General features: G+C 39.1%; 1 protein-coding gene across 6 annotated transcripts in view; it reads left to right on the top strand.

Moving 5' to 3' along the window:
• The window catches only part of LOC122559093 (contactin-4-like), a 2,522,648-nt gene that overhangs the window by 1,067,192 nt on the left and 1,437,257 nt on the right, over nucleotides 1-18,199 (top strand). The window lies entirely within an intron of this gene.

The following is an 18,199-nucleotide window of genomic DNA, read 5'->3' as shown; positions in this document are numbered from 1 at the left end:
TAATAAGGTATGTATTGTCAGGAAAGATTGAGAGGACATTACTGGAAACAACAGAAAAAACTCCACACTCAGTCATTGCATTCGTTCCTTATGCGTTAGCACATTAAACTGAGTAAATTTGTTGAAATTAAGGATGGAATCTATGGATGTAGTATGTCACCAATAAAGTAAATCTATTTTTGATCTTCAAGATTAACTGCTTTTTAACATTAATTCACTGGATGTGGGCAACGGTGGCTTGCCCAGCATTTATTGCCAATGCTTAACTGCAGGGGGCCGTTAACAGTCAACAACAGTGTTGTGAGTCTGGAGCCACATGTCGGCCAGATCAGGTAAAGATGCTATTTCCTACCCTAATGGACATCAATGAATCAGATGGGTTCTTCTTGACAATCAGCTATTGATTCAAGGTTATCATTGGACTCTTAATTCCAGTTTTCTTTTCAATTGAGTTCACATTCTACCATCTGCTGTGGCAGGATTTGCAACCAGGCCCCCAGGACATTATCTGGTTCTTTAGATTAACAGTCCAGCAATAATGCCACCAGGCCATCACCTTCCCTGTATAATTATAATTTATCTGTGAGCAAAAGGTTCCCCAGCAAATGTTCAGCATTTTTGCCCTCGCCATCCCCAATTGATGGCATGTGGACAGGGTGGTGAAGAAGACATTTAGCATGCTGTCCTTCATGAGTGAAGGCACTGAGTATAGGAGTAGAGACATTTTGTTACTGTTGTACAAGTCGTTGGTGAGTGTGCACTTGGAGTATTGTGTGCAGTTTTGGTAACCCTGTTATACGAAAGACAGAGTTAAACTGGCAAGAGTGCAAAGAAGATTTACAAGGATGTTGCCAGGAAAAGTAAGCCTGAGTTACAGGGAGAGGTTGGCCAGAATAGGACTTTATTCCTTGGAACACAGGAGAATGAGGGGGTGATCTTATTAATACGTATGAAATCATGAGGGTCATAGATAAGATGAATGCATGTAGTCTTTTTCCCAGGAGTGGGGAATTGAAAACCAGAGGGCTAATTAAGCTCAGAGGGGAAAGATTTAAGAAAGACATGAGGGAAAACTTCACGTAGAGAGTGGTGTGCATGTGGAATGGGCTGCCAGGGAAAATGGTTGAGGCAGATACAATAGCAACATTAAAAAAAAAAACATTTTGAGTAGATAATTGGATAGCAAGGGTTTGAAGGGGTATGGACAAAGCGATTGGAGCTAGCTGAGTGGGCATCATGGTCAGCATGGACCAGTTTGGGCCAAAAGGCCTACTTCCATGCTGTATACTGTATGACTCCGTGATCGCGTTCAACTGAAAAGGGAAACGTTCGTCATAAAATCAACCAGTAATGTACAGCTGCTGAAGCTGCTAAAGTTGAATGTGACTACTTAACTGTTACTTTCTTGCAGGCATTTTTCATTCAGGTAGCTCATAGAAATCAGATGTTAGCCATGTACAGCATAAATGTCAGATTGAATAGGTGATAAAAAGCAATGTCCTTTAGTTCTAAAATGCATTAAAATTCAGTCAAACTGCAGTTTGACATGTTAAAGCTATTGAGATGCTCCTTCATGCCATTTTGAGTTTTAGACTGAATCTCTCAACCTGTATTGCTGTATTTAGCTGTCAATATAAGTAGTTGACACCATTGAAAAACTGCATAGTCAGTTTTAAATAAAATAATTAAAAGTTTGTAGGATGTTCTGAACAATATCCGAGATGTGTAGTGTTACTGATATTGCATACTAAATAGCATTGCACTTTTGCAACATTTATAAGGATGTTGCAATCAAACTTTATATATTACAGTCACAATTTTAGGTTATCACTGTCGAACTGCAAATATTAACTTGAATGAAATTCTTTCCATACTCATCATTTATCTTTCTGATTCTGCGGGGAAGGTATGGAACAAGTGTTAATTATTGCATTTTACTGAAAAAGTGATATTACATAATCAGTTTTCTTTTTTAAAAAAAGGACAATTTCTGTCCAATTCTCATCAAGGAAGTTCTGTTTAAGGTTTATTTTGTCAATACAAGGTTATTAATCAATGGCAAGAGAAGCAAACTCAGGTTTAAACAACAATTTTGTCTGCAATACACACACAGTATAATATTGAACAATTGGCCTCCAGGAGGTAAATGCTAACTCCAAAGGCATTTGTGCTGTTGCTTTAAATGCCTTCCTACCTTTCAGTAAGTGATAGCACAGGAAAAGACTGCTGGGTTTTGATAGGCCCCATTTCACACGACCTGCTGGCAGTCATACTGAAGAAAACCTCAAAGGTGTACTGCTGAAGATATAAGACAGAAGCCTCCATCCCCATAACTGGAAACACACTGCCACATCCTGGAATTCATAATAGTCAGCTAGCTATTAAAACTACTACCCTATATTTTGGAATGTGGACACTGAAGCTGTAGATTTAAGCTTTAATTCCTTCAAATACTGAGTTTTAGAGGTAAACTTGAATTGTATCAGTTGAGAGGCCTCTCTCTTTGGCATAAAGCTGTTTACTCAAAATTTACTCAACTAGAAAGTAGTTCTGGTTGAAGCTTTCTTAACTCTGAGCTCTTGATATTCAATTTTGGATTAACCTCATTTTTCTTTGAAATTCTGATCACCAATCACAATTACAGCATGAAATAAGGGGTTCATAAATCGTTTATAGCTGAAATAATTGCAATCCAAATGTCCTGCATGCACAGGAGCTTATTCTTGCCTCAAGATTATTCAGATGAGCTTGTCTGAATAAATGTTGTTTTTGAAAACTTACAGGCTGCAAGATTTCAACAGGCTTGGGGAAGGATGACATGCTCCAGGGAAAAAAAAAGACGTGGGCTACATTAAAGAATACATTTTTTTTTATGTTTCTGTCTTTCTATCACACTATCTCTCTCAGTCCAACAAAAGAACCATTTGTTGAAGCTGTAGTGCTTATTATATATACTTACATGGAGATATATTTTGGCCTGAACCTCAAGTTTCTTGTCTAAGAACAATTTGCACTGAGTTTTATTTAGAGTGTCTTCCTCAAAGCAATCATCTCATTATCACCCTCCCCTCACTTCCTCAGGATCCCTCATATTTAAGTTTAAACTCATTTTACCATGATATTCCTGGATTATTCTGGATTAATGAGTTATTTATTTACTACTTGTCACATATATCTCGAAAGATACAATGAAAAGATTGTCGCCACAATCCCTGCTATTTTAAGTTACAAAACGAAAATAAATTACATGAATAGAGTTCATCTTCAAACACTGCGTAGGGTTTCTGCAAGGCGTCCTCATGCTCCAGGCCTACTGCAGCCAGGAATCCTCACATCAGGCACCGTCACTGCCACAACCAATAACCTGCCGAGTCCACACTCTGGGCCTACCACAGCCAGGAATCCTCTCACCACGCACTGCTCACCACTCACCAGTTAAAAATAACTGTGTCACCTACTTTCACCTGTAATATGAAAAGGGCAGGAAGAGTCAAGACAGGTGGTGGGCTGTCTGAGCCAGCGAGTGAAGGCTATCACTCTTGACTTGGGCATGCTGCAAACAGTGACAAGTTTCCTGTCTTTCTGTATGTAAATGACACAAAAAACAGAAGGAGGTGAGTTTGGTCATGTTGGCTGTGGGACAAAGTGCGCCAAGTCATGACAAGGGAAGGCAAGACAGGGATCCTGGCACACTTGGAGTGAGTCTTAGTGCTACGACAGCGAGTGAAGAACCTGAAAATACAGCACGTGATCCATGCCTTTGAAGTATGCCCTGAGATGTTGGTGCCCAGTGTTCAACATGGCAGTCCTCTGCAGCAAGTGGTGAGCTAAAGTTGCCAGATACCTGCTCTCATTTCTATGTCAAGTGTTTTTATGTCTAACTTTGACAAAGTGAGGAGTGCAGATACTGGAGATCAGAGCCAAAGAATGTGGTGCTGGAAAAGCACAGCTGGTCTGGCAGAATCCAAGGAGCAGGAGAATTGACGTTTTGGGCATAAGCCTATTATCAGGAATTACTGCCTGACTGGCTGTGCTTTTCCAGCACTACACTCTTCGATTCAAGTCTAACTTTGCCACAGGTCTTGCCAGAGCCCAATAAGATTCTGCCTGATGTACGTTACTGATACATTTCTGATTCAAAATCAAACAAGGCATCATTTTGAAAGTATTAATAAAAAGAGGTATCAGCTGCCATGCTTGTGCAGCTGCTCAACTTGAGGTTTTTAAAGTACAGCTTAACTCCTACTCGCACCCCCCACCCCTCCCTCAAATCAACTATTCATTTCCAACAATCATGTTGCAAACTATAGAACGGGGTTGAGAAACCTATCAGCCATGATTGAATGGCAGAGCAGACTTGATGGGCTGAATGGCCTAATTTCTTCTCCTGTGTCTTATTTTGTCCTGCTGTAACACTGGGGTCTTCTTTTTAAAAGGTTGCAACTTGTTATTTTAGACTCCTAAAAATGGAATGTTATGTTTGATCTGACTGAGTTTCATCCTCTCTCAAAGTCCAATTTGTAAGTTTAAATGTGTTAAAGGTCATTCTCATATAATTGCTGTTTAGTCAGGGACCTGTGGAATCTGCAATGTGCTTGACAGTTACTGTTCAAATGGGAACTGCATACTACCTTAAGATTGTAACAGAATGTGACAGGTGTGATGAGTCATGCAGGATGTTGATGCCACATTTTTAAGATTCATTTCGCAGCTCTTCCATGCCATTCCTCAGGCCTAGATCTTGTATTTGAATTGTCAGATACCTGACATTCCTGGAGTTGTGCATTGGAAATCTTTGGAAGCCATGGTGCAGTAAACACATAGGAACTTCATGGCAAACTCATGATTCCAGTGAGTGATTACGCTGCATGTGGCACCCTCTGGAACTAGTCTGCAATTCTCATTTTTGAGTTAGAGATTCAGGGAGTTCTGTATCATGAAGCTTAGTAGTTACCCAGCAAAATTTCAAGAAATGTATCCATCTCTAGGTAATGACTCCACATTAGGCTCCTCCTCAATCATTCACACTGAACCTCTGATGTCCCACCACACTCAGATGCCCGACCACTGCTAACCTGATATGATCTGACCTCATCACCCACCTCCTCCAACTTCTCACAATCCACCCTATGGCCTCACTAACTTAGCTGTCACCATCTGAGCTACCTGTCACCATGACGCTGCCTCATTCAGTTCTCTGCTATCCCACCACGCCATCATTGCACACACTACCTTTCGTGCTAAATATCCCACAGTAGCTTGTTAAAGACACTTTGGGATTTTTAACTTTATTCACTGACTGGACTATAGTGGTGAGTGCCATTTTAAAAAAGGAGGAATAGTTTAGGTAAAAATTCTGCAGCTTGGGTGCCTTGATGAAGTGTGCCTTTTGGCTTGGATCCTGCATTGCATGTCATCCTCATAACATTGTGGGAAGGCATAGAGGTACTTTTTATTTAGGCAAAGGAATTTGGACATTCAAAACAAAAGGGTCATGTCAACAGCCAAATTTTGCTGCAATGCCTTGGATATGCCCTGACCAATCAGAATCTCTCTGACTCGTCAGAGAATTGAGAATGACAGTCAACTGTCCTTGTTGTATCTACTCATTGGTTGGGCCATAATTGGTATGGAGATGCAGCAAGGACAGTTGACAGTCATTCGTAATTCTCTGGCATTTCTTCTCAATTCGTATATATTTATGTCTTTTTTCTTATTCCCCAAGTCTGTTTTGTGTGTTCTAGTTCTGATGAGGGTACAAGTTAAAAAGTTTAAACTTCTCAACACCCTTTGGAATGTTGAGGTATGGTTCTTTTTCACATTTGTGAGGGAAATAGGTATTCCAAACCAGATAAGATTTCGGCCTATGCTGCATCATCTTGTTGGGGTAAAAGGTTTCTTTTGTGTCTCAAATGATTTGACCACAGTGTTTATTTTTTTACAGGCTTTCCATTTACATGGTTAGTGTTGAGTGTTGAGTGTCTCCTCAATGAGACTTATGTCCAGTCACACAAGTGCAACATTGCACTGAAACATAACAAATTTAACAATAAAATTGTTTAAGCAGTATTAATACTCTTCTGAAGGAAAAGAACTCTGCAGCTTTTTTTGACATAAAGCAGACTAAAGCCATTGTTGTCAGCCCATTCTCTAATCTGTATCTACTTGCCTCTTTTCATTATGTTTATTTGTTCATGGGACGGGGACATTGGTGACACGTTCAGCATCTGTTGCCCTTCCCTAATTGCCTTCAAGGTGGTGCTGAATTGATTTCTTAAGTTGCTACATTTCTTCTTGTGTACGTGTGCCAACGGTGTTGATGGACAATGGGTTTTGACACAGTGAGAGTGAAGATGCAACAACATATTTCCAAGTCAGTGTGCTGCTTGATTTCAAAGTGAAATTTCACCTGTTCCTGCTCTCCTCGATGGTAGAGATTAAGCTTGGGAAGGAATGAGTCTTGGTGAGTTGCAATAGTCCATGTGTAAATTGTACATCCCACAGTATTTCCCTCCTCGGTCCCTAGCTCATCTTGTCCATCACTGAAGCCTTCAATCAGGCCTCTAAACTCAACATTCAACTACTTCAATGATTCTAGGGTGACCATCATTCTTCTGAATGTTAAGTTCATTTTTAAAATGGTGCCTGTTTGCTACATTGTACTAAATGTCTTTTAAAGATTATTTGTCTCACTGTTTGTGCTGGTCTGACTAACACCTCTAAGTTTGGAATTTTAAATTTTCATTTAAGTCCCTCCATGGTATAGTCTTATTTAATCCTACAATCCCACTGCTCCATTCTGGGAATCCATTCTCCATTTGTATTCAGGTCATAAGAATCCCTCTGCATAGAATCCCTACAGTGCGAAAAGAGGCCATTTGGCCCAATGAGTCTGCACTGACCTTCTGAAGAACCTCCTGTTCAGACTCTGTACCCCCATCCTATCCCTGCATTTACCATGGCTAAACCACCTAGTCATTCAAAGTGTCATTCCTGGACACTTTGAGACAATTTTGCATCGCCTTTCCACTTAATGTGCACACCTTTGGAACGTGGGAGGAAACCAGAGCGCCTGGCAGGAACCCATGCAGACACTGGGAGAATGTGTGCAAACTCCACATATGCAGTCACCCAAGGCTGGAATCAAACTTGGGTCCCTGGTGTGAACCACTGAGCTAGAGTGTCACAATGTTTGTAGCCATGTCTTCAACTACCTCGGTTTCATACTCAGGAACTTTGCAAATTCAACCCGTTTTTAGTTCTATTTATGCCTTTTTTAAAATAATCTCTCATAAAATCTGCCTTTCAGAAAGTTCTTCGTCATGCATTTTGGTAGCTTCCTGTTTAATTAGCCTTCCATTTGTTTAATTACATCTGAAGCAGCGTCAATGTTTTTTTTCTATGCAAAATCTGCTATAAGACATGTTGCTGTTCATTTCAATTCCACTGTAACACAGTGAACTTCCAAGGTCAAGTTCAGACACCAGAAATGACAAAACCTTTGTTTTATATTGATGATGTCTGACATCAGGTGTACAATATTTCCAATATATTTTTTCTTAGGTTTACTGATCTACTCGTCTGTGACCTAAAAATGTATTAGATAACTGAACAGATATCTTGCTTACTTTTTGTTCATATCCACATGCCATTTAAAACAATTGTTGCAATTAAAATAAATGATCTAAAAAACCACTTGGTAGAAAGCAATCAAATTAGATCCTTAGATACAAGGGAGAGAAAGGAGACTGATGGGCACATTACTGTGCCAATTTAGATAATATGGTTCTGTGTTCATTTCCGATGACACATACTTGCCCAAATTTCTCAATTACTGGGATTTGAATTTTTTAAAATCTGAGTTTATGGTTACTTTGTGCAAATGTTAAACCATTAATGTTGTGGAATGAAGAGCTTAGGAAAGTATTGACTAGCAATAAGCATGCTGTCCAGATATTGAAGTAATGATAAGAATATGGCTTTTGAGGCCTCTAAAATGCAAAGGTTCATTGAATTCTGATGAATCTTATCCTTTAAGTTCTCAAGGCTATAACTGCCCTCCTTTGCCCAACACTTGTTACAGATTTTTTATTATCTGCTTTCACCAGTGAGTATGGTGATGAATAGCTGAGGTTTATGCTCCTCAATTCTCCTGTGGAGGTCTGGCCCAAATTTTACGATAAACTGATGTGAATATTCTGCAGTGAAAATAGTGGCCATTCAGAAGCAGTGCTGTCAATGCCCAATAAAGAAGTTTATTTTATGAAAGACAAACAGTTGTGGCCACTTTCATTATTCTTTCATACAAAAATGATTTTTTTAAAATGTCATGTTGGCAGTGTTAAAATCTAAAAATTTGCATTGGGAGTTGAACAAATTCATGGTGATTTTGTTTTAAAATGTTACTTTGGATGCTGATTGCCATTGTGTTCTTTCATTATTTTTTACAAAGGTGTTTGAAAGTCTGGATTTTGAAATTGGTTTCATTGACTGATTAAATATTGTGTTCAGGTTGTAATACCCATTGAAATTTCAATTTGAAGTGTTAAAGAAATTATATCGAACAACCATTGAGGAGTCCATTCAAATGAATCCCTTGAATGCTGCCAAAAATGATTCCAAAGAAACCATAAGGGCATTGTTCCATTTTTGATTAGTTCCATGTGTAATTTGGCAAATTGAAAATGGAGCATTGTGGGGAAAGACTATTTGACTGAAGCTGTACTGTCATTCATGATAGTGCTCTAGGTTTTGTTATTAATGAAAATGGACAGGGGTGCAGTGTGAAGATGGACATTTTTTTTCCAACAATGATTGGAATGCATGGCTAACTGAGTTATAGGCAGAAAATCCAATGTTTACAAATTTGTACTTATTCAGAACAATGTATATTCATTGCTCAAGCTTGAGGCATTTTCTTAAATCATGGGCCAGATTTTCCAAGGAGCGATCAATTGCCAGGATGCATTATCTTTACTGAAAACTGTTCCTTTCTGACAGGAGATTCCAATCAGGGTTCCTTTACTGGGGATGTCAAGTCCTGGGTGGAGGGTGGTGGTGGGGGTGGTGGTTGTTTGGAATGCAGGGGGTCAGAGAGCAAATCATATCCTCAGAATTAGAAGAAATCAAATGTGTTGGGTCCAATGGTGGAGGTGTTTTGGTTCTGGGGTTATTGGGTATGTCACGTCAAGATCTGGGATTTGTAAGGGGTTTGAGAAGGTCTTTTTATTGAATGAGGTTTGTATGGAGCTCAGTATAATAGCAATTCAAGAGTTAGGTTTGGTATTTAGCAATCTAGACTTTCCCAAGTAACTATTAAAATAACTTTTCTAATTTTTCACTTATGTGGATACTTTTCTATGGTTCCATGAGTTGGGGAATTGCACAGTAGAATCTTCCATGTTTTGAGCAATTCCTTGGAGTCTGCTGTAGTGGTGACTTCACAGATTACTCTGTGTGTAACTCCCAACAATGCTTCAGAAATCATTATCTAGCCATCAGAAAATGTGGGCCATCTTCTTATTCTCAGTCTTTGGAGCTGAGTTTGTTTGTTTGTTAGTTTATTTTTATTTATATTTTGAAAGGAGTTGAAAGCCCAATAATAAATGAACTACATTTAAAGAAAACTGTAAACCTGGTTGTCTGAACATATCATGCAACCAAACTCACACTACAAAACTATAAATCATATCTGATACAATGGGGACAGAGGTAAGATTAATACTAATTTCATCAAGGATAATGCAGGAAAAGTGCAAACTAGGGTGTTTCATTTAATACCAAGAACAAATATATTTTCCTTTTTTGCAAATTAGGAGAAGCTCCACACGAGAGAGAGAGAGCATTACAATCACCTAAGTCCTCAGAGCTAAGTAATTGTAATAAATTGCAATATTTGAAATTGTGACGATGCTGTAACTTTTAAGAGTTTATTTTGTCCTAGTTTCTTTTAAGAGAGAGATTGAACAAGAAGTACTGAGCTGGCTATTTAAGACCATGTGAATAAACAGCTCGGGAGGCTTTGGGGTTTTATTAAAACAGCATGAATGGGGGTGCCCAGCTCTCAGACTAGGATTCTGGGTTTTGTTTTTTTTCGACAGCATCGTAAGATATTGGGATCTCGATGGAGTTGGAAGCTTCAGTGAATGTCTCAGACTGCAATCCTCTCTGAATTTTCTCTAGATGTTTTTTCCTCCTGGATTCAAAAACTACATGTGAGAATCTTAGTCTGAATTTTCCTTTTTTTTTGCCAAGAACTGCATTTGTGGGTGCTACTACATTGAAAAAGTTAATTAGTAATAATTTCTGTATCTATTATTCTGTTAAGTTTTCTAAAAGAGCTAAGTGATTCTAAATTCCTCATTCTTTGGTTATATTTTAACTACAGTGTTTAAATACATTTGTCTTTTGTTCAGTGCTGAAAAATTTGACCAGTCGCATTGCATCAGAAACAGACAGTTTATATTTGCCTTTAAAATTCAAAAAGTTAGCGTCTAGCTGATCTTAAAACATTTTGCAGGGATTTGGTTTGGTCCATAACACAATTCACCAGAAAAGAAAGCACAGCAATCAGCTTATGCTGAAGAGCTGTATGTATTGGACATTACCTTCATGTACAAATAACGATTTCTGACAGATCTGATTGATATGGGCAGTGATGAGATGTATGCCTGAATCAGATGAAAAGTCTAGCACATTCCATTTTGGTGTCAAGATCATTTCATTCCACGTTGTTTTTTCTTAAACACACTAATTTTTAGTTCAGAGGATTGTTTCAATAACTTTCAAACTAAAGAGTTGAAATTCTTTTCTGTTTCTGAAATTTATCAAAACTTTGGTTTATAACTAAAATTGCAATGGGCGCAATGCTAATGGTTTAGTGTGCAGTGGCATGTTGCAAATCTCTTTTGACACATTGAAGATTACCAGTCCAAGCATTACATTTCATCTAGCTGTATTATATGGCATTTGCTTCCTTTGAAAAATCTGGAACTCCAAGTCTTCATTCTTTTCATTGCTTGGGCTCTCTGAGCAGTCTGGTTCCTACAGTGTCCTTAGTGAATTGGCAGTAAGAGTTATGTGACTATGGGAAGCAAGAAGGCACTTGGTAGAAGATTGCATTTTTATCCCAAGCTTGATATTGAGATGCTGAGTGCCAAGTGTGTAAATATGGACTTTGGTAAGAGGAATTCCCCCCAATTATAATCACCACAGAAGATAGAGATTTTTAACAACGTGAAAATATTACCTACCTCTCATCTCTGCAGGATCTTTGTGCAGCACCACTCAAAAAGTCTTGATAAAAAGTAAATTAGACTTATATTGCCTTCTTACAGCACAATGCTCTCTCTCTGTGCCCATGACTTACCACATGTCAGAGTATTGTGGTCAATACTACCAGACATGTTTTCTTAAAAGAAGCTAAATTTATTTCAAATGTACTTTGTGTCAGCATGATTTGATGCAGAGTGGGACAAAATGAAAACAACTGTTTGAAGAACTTCTATTTCTATGATATAGACCCAAGATATTTTGTTAGTACCTCTAAGTATGAGCCAAATATTTTGTTTACGTTCAAGCTGTAGAGATTACATAGGATTTTGTAATTAAGAAATCATCAAAATTCTGCTGTCCAAGTTTTTGTAACTTGATACTTCTTTCCAAAGTCTTCTATAAGATCTATTGAATCCTAAATTAATAATCACGTCTGCCCTTTCTCTTAAGTTGCAGAGCTTGTTACATCTGTTATTTAACAGCTCAGCATGGCCACTGTTATCAGTTTAATTTGCAATATTGGAAAGCTGTGGGACTCAAATGTTGAAGATGACATACCTGTTTTATAGATATGTTCAACAAAAATGTGATAGATGGATTATAACACTTGGTTGAAAGAATAGAAAAGCAAAGAATTATTGAAACCTAGAGATGTTAGAATACTGCAGTGTCCTTGTGAATGAATCACAAAATATTAATGTGCAGGTACAGCAATTAATTTGGAAGGCTAGAAATGGAATATCAAGCTTTGTTACAAAGAGGATGGAGTACAAAAGAAAGGACATCTTGTTACATCAGTAAAGGGTGCGAGAGTTGGGCAGAAGGCAGCAAAGTGAAGTTCCATTTGTGAATTTCTTGTACTCTGGTGTTTTGAACAATAACAGGTGATTTTATTGAAGTATACAAGATCCTGAGGAGGCCTGACATGGTAGATGCTGAGACGATGTAGCCCCCCTGGGGAATTTAAAACTAGCAGGTACATTTTCTGAGGAGGAATTTGTTCTCTCAGCAGGTGGTTCATGTTTGGAACTTTCTACCACAGAAGTAATTGGAAATTGGATCATTCAAGGCTGATTGTGAGTTGATCATAATGAAAGGGTTGGGTTAAAAAGGAAAGTGGAATCAAGCCAATCTTGCATCAGTCCTGATATAAATGAATAATGGATGGGCAGTATGGTTAGCACTGCTGCCTCATAGCACCAGGGACTCAGGTTCAATTCCAGCTTCGGGCGACCATCTGTGTGGAGTTTGCACATTCTCCCTGTGCCTGTGTGGGTTTCCTCCGAGTGCTCCAGTATCCTCCTACAATCCAAAGATATGCAGGTTAGGTGAATTGGCTATGCTAAATTGTCAATACTGTTCAACGATATGCAGGCTAGGTGCATTAGTCATGGGTAAATATAGGGGAATGGGTCTGGGCAGGTTACTGTTCGGAGGGTCGGTGTGGACTTATTGGGCCAAGGACCTTTTTCTGAACTGTAGGGATTCTATGACTGGGAATCCAACCCGGACTACAGCGGTGAAAGCACCGAATCTTAAAAAGAGAAAAAATGAATGGTGGAACAGGCTCAAGGCGCTGAATGGCTTAATCCTGCTCCTCTCTCATACTCAGAAATTCCCATAGTTTTGGTCTATCAGGTATCCATTGAATACAGACCAATAGGAAGACATTTAGGACTGTTGCAAACCTCTCTAACTCTTCGCTAAAAATTCAGTTCCAAGTGGTGAGTTATACGAAACATTGTCAAATTTAAATAGGAATTATTTCTTTCAATAAAAGTAAATAGGAGTTTAGAATATCAGCATAATATTTATAAATGGACAATCCTGCGTACACAGAAATGTTAAATTTAACTATCTCTATTTATGGAGTTTAATTTAAACAAAAAAGGATTATACTTTAAACAGCATATCAGATAGCATCCAAGGAGTAGGTGAGTTGACATTACGGGCACAAGCCCTTCATCGTTCCGGCTCCTGCTCCTGCTCCTGATCCTTCAATGCTGCCTGACTGGCTGTGCTTTTCCAGCAGCACACTCTCGACTCTGACTCTCCAATATCTGCAGTCCTCACTTTTTCTCCTTTAACCAATACACAAGAGTTGACAGTTCTTTAATGTTAGTCAATATGTGTTTTGTGTTTGTGCAGCAGCATTTTAAACCCACGATAAAATATGTTATTATAAAGTAATTCAGCATAATAAAAGTGAACTTAGTAATCATTGTGCAGCATAATTTCTGATTTAAGTTCTTTTGTTTTAAACAAGCTCCTTTGCTGTATAATCTTTTCGTGATTAAGCAAAGGAAAATGTAAATGCAGAAAAAAAGGATAATGAGATTGAGAGGATGCTGGAGAAGAACTTGGAAGAATTAGACTTGAAGCTAAAAGGAAAAGATATGACCAAACATTCCCCCATTATGTGCGTACATCATTTTATTGACTGGGTAATAGTTTAGCTGATGGAGTTATTTTTCTGAAGAGGCAGACAATTTGGACTTTAAAACTGGCTGTATCTTTGTTACTAGTGTGGCAAACAACCACAACCAGTGTGATTTGGATTTGCCCTTTTCCCTTTTAGAGGTGATGATGTTTTGTGCTGTGACCTGCTAAGAATGCAATGGAAAAGACGGACTTCTGGCACTTGAGGGTAAGACGTTATGGACTGGATTTACTGATGGCAAGAAAGTCCTTTTATTCCAGCGGAGATGGAAGTTGTGCAGATGAGCAGACTCTGAAGGAATCTGCTGAGCATTTCTCTTAATCCAGAAACCCTCAAGTCTCCATTTAAATGGAAGGATTCCAATGACATTAAGTATATAATTGCACAGGAAAAGTTAGACAATTAAATGTGTACTGTAATCCCTGAATCAATTTTTGACAGACCCCTTACTTAGCTCTCACACTCCCACTAAACCTTACCCAGACCTCCTACCCTGCCAGACCCTGGCCTAACATCATTGTACTGTTGTGGACCCGAAATCCATGCCCTTCCCACAATCCCACTCTGCTCACCTACTTTTGCTCTGGATCTGATCTGCTTCCATGCCTTTGGGAGTCAACACCCCTTTTTTTAATCTTCAGAGCTACTGACCTCCCTTTTAGCCTGCCCCGAAAAGCTCTTTCACTCCCCTGCTACTTGATCATTTGCCCCTTCCTTTGTCACCTCCAGGCAGCTTGTTGCAGATCTGCCGAGAAGCCTTTTGCCTATCTATGGACTGGCTACTTCCTTCCCCTGGATGTCCTTCCAGCACTCTGTGCTGGATTCCATGCACCCAGTCCTGTCTCATGCCAGACCAAATATTTCTCTCTCGTTTTGACCTACCTGAAAGCCTGCATCATTTATCTGGTCTGCTTGGCACTTGCAACCTGAGGCCCTACCCACTTGGCACTCTACCTCCTACTCACTTGACCAGCCCCACTCTCTGGCATCCTGCACAATACCTATTTGCACATTCTTTAATATTTAGCCCTACTTACCTCGCAAACTAACTTCCTGTCTCTCCAACCTGACCTTATGTGCTTACCGTTGGACAGCGGCTGTCAAAGTGGCTGTCTGTGATTCTGGACTTTTAACTTTTCTAATACAACAAAAAACTACTGTGAGAATTTTTCCCTCCCCTGACAGTACTGCATGACGAGAGAACTGTTTGAATAAAAGTGCGGCTCCACATCTGTAAAGGAGTCCTGATTGGAATCTCCTGTCAGAAATGCAGAGCTTCCTCCTATTGTAAAATACAAGAGGCAGAGTGTCAGTCTACATGAAATTAGTCAGATTTTCCAAGGAGCGCCAATTAGGCAAAAACAATCTGAAATTAATAACACCTAGATAAAGGAGGAAGTGCAAATTACAGTCGATGAATTTACTGCCAAATCAGTTTCAGCACGATAAATAAACTGAGGGGAGAAAGATTAAAGAGTGTCAGTCATCATGGCACAGGAGCCCTTCTGGTGCAGCAACTTAAAGCAGTTTTCTGCGAAACGATCCAATCAGACCCATTCCCTGCTCTGTCCCTGTAGTACTATAAGTTTATTTCCCTCAAGTACCCATCCAATTTGCTTTTTTGTCTCCTTCATTGTCTCTGTTTTCACCAAAAAAATAAACAAAATTTACATTTTAATTTCTCACTTTTAAAATTCTTCGACAATTAAGACCTGAAAGAATTAATTTGCACACATCTGCATTGCAAAAGAGGTTGTCTTGGCAGCACAGGATACCTAACCTGAAATGGATAAGATTTGACTGCTGTGAGTTGAGTTTTTATCACCCGTGTGAATGTAGTTATTTCATGTCAGTTAATGTATTTCAAAGGTGAGGCAGACAGGGAGGTGCCATTTTCAGGAAAGTTAAAAATCACACAACAGCAGGTTATAGTTCAATAGGTTTATTTGGAAACACTAACTTTCAGAGCACTGCTCCTTCATCAGGTGGTTGTGGAGTGTATGATCATAAGACACAGAATTTTTAGCAAATGTTTACAATGTAATGTAACTGAAATCATGTCATGGAAAAGACCTGGATTGTTTGTTAAGTCTCTCATCTTCTAGAATGAACATGTCGGTTTCAGTTCTTTCATATCTAAATCACAAACCTTTTTTAAAGTTACATTCTCAAGTGAACTTTAACAATTGGTGTCATGTCAGCTCAGATAATTCATTGAAAGTGTGAGGTGCCCTGTGTGAGACTGTCTGTGCCACAATGTTCAGATGATTCTAATCTAAAAAAGGGGTTTACAGAATCTAACATGGATTCATGCAGTTTTTGAGCAAAATAATGTAATTCTGCAAGTACACAATTACCCCACAAATATTTGTGTGTGGGTGTGTGTGGCAAGGGGAGTGGTTTATGAGTGTCTGTGAGACAGTGTGTGTGAGTGTAAAGGGGTCTAAGTCTGTGAGAGAGTGCTTGTATGCATGAGAGTGTAGGAAATTTAGGGATAGAGTAGGGGGAATGGGTCTGAGCCAGATGTTCTTCAGAGGGTTGTTTTGGACCTTTTGGGCCGAAATGGCCTGTTCCACACAATGGGGATTCTAAAAAAAATTTCTAAAGGAAGTGATGGAAAAAAGGATAATATTGCCTTTTCAGCTTTTTCAATGAATGATTGATTGCTGCTAAGGATGAGACAGTACGTGAGGAAAAGGTGGGAGAGGAATTAGTTGTGAAATTAAGGAAATAGCATTAGAACTAGGTTTTATTGTCATAAGTACTCACATACAGGAGTACAGTAAAAAGGGTGCAATGTCACCATTCCCGCGGCCACCTTAGGCCCAAAGTTTTAAAAAAAGTAACTAGCTAAACTAAACGTTAATATTACAATTCTTTTTATAAAATGGAGAAACAAAGAGAGAGAGTTAAAGGTTCCGCATTACAGTCCTCCTTTAGCCATGGGGCTGCAGCCACTCCCTGTTGGGCTTTTCTCACTCAGGGTTGTATCCCCATGTGGGGTCGATCTCTTCTCCTTTCCTGGGCTATTGCCTCATGTTGGGCTTGAAATAGTCATAAAAGACTTGACGAAACTCAGGGTGTGAAAGTACCAGGCTCTAATGGAATACCTCGTAGTATGCTGAATGAAGTCGAAGAATACAATGTGATAGGTTTGGCTATCATCCTTCAATTTTTTATGATGCAGTAGTTGCGCTAGAGAACTGCCGGACTGGCAATGTAATCACCTCTGTTCAAAAACATTGAAAAGACATATGAGGCAGCTGTAAATGTCTAACATTGAAACTAGGTCAACTTATGCGGTCTATCATGTAGAGTAATGTTAATGCTGACTGAAAATGTGATGATTTAATTTGAACAGCCAGCATAGCATTTGAAAAGGCGATTCATAGCCGACTAACTTAATAGAGTTTTGTGCATATGAAGTGTACGGGAAGTGCAAACAGTGAATGTGGAAATGGAACTTCAAAAGGTGTTGAATAAATTTGATTGGAGCCTTGACGCAATAACGGAAGATAGTATTTAAAATGAAAATATTGCAGTTTGTGCAGAAATCTGGTTATAGGGCAGACAAAGGAGAGAGTGATAAGTGGAATCTTTTTGGACAGTAGGAACATAAACAATGCTTAAATGCTAGAGAATATACATCTTCCCTTCTTTGCTCATGATCTGGAATTTGGTATATAAGAGTTATGTGTCTTTTTAATCTCAAAGTCAGTGTCCCAATTAAATAATTTTAGAGTCAAGCTTTTTGTGAGTTTTCAAGTAAAGAAGGTTATTTTTGCACTGAGTAGGTGAGAATAAATAATGCAGTGCTTCACTGGCTCATCTTAGATGCACAAAACTGAATACAGATGAAGGTACCATACTGTTACAGTAAGGGCTCATGTGGCATGGTGGTGGTGTCCCTGCCTTCAAGGCAGGAGACCCATTTTCAAGTCTCACCCGCTCCAGTGGCGTGCAATGTTATCTCGGAACTTGAAGATTAGAAAATCTGAGTTTTTTTTAATATCTCAGTCCTTCTCAAATCAAGTCTGTAGACTTTTCACTAACATTGAAGCTTTTAAATTGAAGTGAGGTTCTTCTGAAATCTCAGCAAGTCTTAAGGTTCTTTGTAGTTATTTGTACTTCTCAGATGAATTTCAAACTGGAACAGTTTGAGGGAGCCATTCTGTCCCTGTTTGGGGCTCCCACTATTATTATGGCTGCTTGATGGCTCGTACTTCAGTCGATAGCTATTCTTGAACGTTGTGGTAAAAACAATGACTGCAGATGCTGGAAACCAGATTCTGGATTAGTGGTGCTGGAAGAGCACAGCAGTTCAGGCAGCATCCAAGGAGCTTCGAAATCGACGTTTCGGGCAAAAGCCCTTCATCAGGAATAAAGGCAGTGAGCCTGAAGCATGGAGAGATAAGCTAGAGGAGGGTGGGGGTGTGGAGAAAGTAGCATAGAGTACAATGGGTGGGTGGGGGAGGGGATGAAGGT

This window comes from Chiloscyllium plagiosum, chromosome 18 (assembly GCF_004010195.1).
Source record: "Chiloscyllium plagiosum isolate BGI_BamShark_2017 chromosome 18, ASM401019v2, whole genome shotgun sequence".
Taxonomy (NCBI): Eukaryota; Metazoa; Chordata; class Chondrichthyes; order Orectolobiformes; family Hemiscylliidae; genus Chiloscyllium; species Chiloscyllium plagiosum.
The sequence above is the reverse complement of the archived record's forward strand: the minus strand, read 5'-3'. Positions and strand labels throughout refer to the sequence as shown.